Below are 1,265 nucleotides of genomic sequence, written 5' to 3'. Positions count from 1 at the left end.
TTCCTCTTTGAAAAGAAACCAGACGAGAAATTAATTTAACTAAACTTTATTTAATTCTTAAATTCACCTAAATTTCATTTAAATGTTGAATTTAGCTAAATTCTATTTAAATTTTAAATTCAACTAAATTTTATTTTATTTGGAATTTAAATAAATTTTATTTTTGAATTTATCTTAAATTCATTTAAATTTTAAGTTTAATTTTCAAAAATAATTTTAGAAATTTAACTAAAATTCTAAAGTACGAAAATAATTTTTTTACATTTATTTATTGTCTCGAAAATTTAAACTAATAATAAATAGAATATTTTTAAGCTCTCTTTAATTTGAATATAATTACGTAAATCAGTGTTCATAACATTATTAGCGTACAGGCCGTACAGAGCCAGCCAACCGACTCAACTATAGCAAAGATTGCTGTAGTGATAGCGAAGGCGAACGCGAGAACGAGAAACAGAAAATCACGTTCGATTTGGAATTCAGCAACTTTCGGTGTGGGCCCCGGCCCCACCTCGCCCGCTGAGGAGGACGCGGTTGCCATAGAAACGGTGAAAGCTGAAGAGGGCAGCACTTCGACACAGTTGTAAAACGCGGAGCCGAATTTGGCACGGAATTATCCCGAATTTAAAAGTTCAAAAATTTCACGTTGATTTATTAAAATAGATCCTGTTCGGCTCCGTTGGGTCGTTACCGCAATTAAGGGTTTAGAAACCCAAACCCTTCGATGAAACTCTTCTCTTCTTTCTGAAAACGGATAATTAGGCAACAAAATGAACTGACAACTATAGATTTTGTGATATTAGATTAACAAAATGAATTTATTCAGAATGCGAACTGTACAAATTTGCCAGAGAACCGGACGCGTCCGAGGGCAAGATTGCTTCTGGTCTCTGACTTCGGCGATGGGAGTTTCGGTACCGTCGTAGCGGTCCTTAGCTCCCCCCTCTTTCGTGCTTTCTCTCTCTTCTAAATTACATTTTCTCTCTATCCCACTCTACATATCCCTGTTCTCTTATTATGACTAATAATTGGTCGCCGATTTCGATACGCCTTCTCATGTGAAGAACGCACGTGCCCTAACACGTCGCCGACTACGATAAAGCCAAGTCCGCTCATAATGTTTACATTATAGTTCGGAGAACCGACTGCCCGGAGGTCTTAAGCATTTCAACGAAAACCAAAATGATTCTCCCCTCGGTTCAGTGTAACGATTTTCTGTCGCCAATTTGATAATAAATATAAGAATTGTATATTCTGCTGTCAAG

Source organism: Belonocnema kinseyi, chromosome 3 (assembly GCF_010883055.1).
Source record: "Belonocnema kinseyi isolate 2016_QV_RU_SX_M_011 chromosome 3, B_treatae_v1, whole genome shotgun sequence".
Lineage (NCBI taxonomy): Eukaryota > Metazoa > Arthropoda > Insecta > Hymenoptera > Cynipidae > Belonocnema > Belonocnema kinseyi.
The sequence above is the reverse complement of the archived record's forward strand: the minus strand, read 5'-3'. Positions refer to the sequence as shown.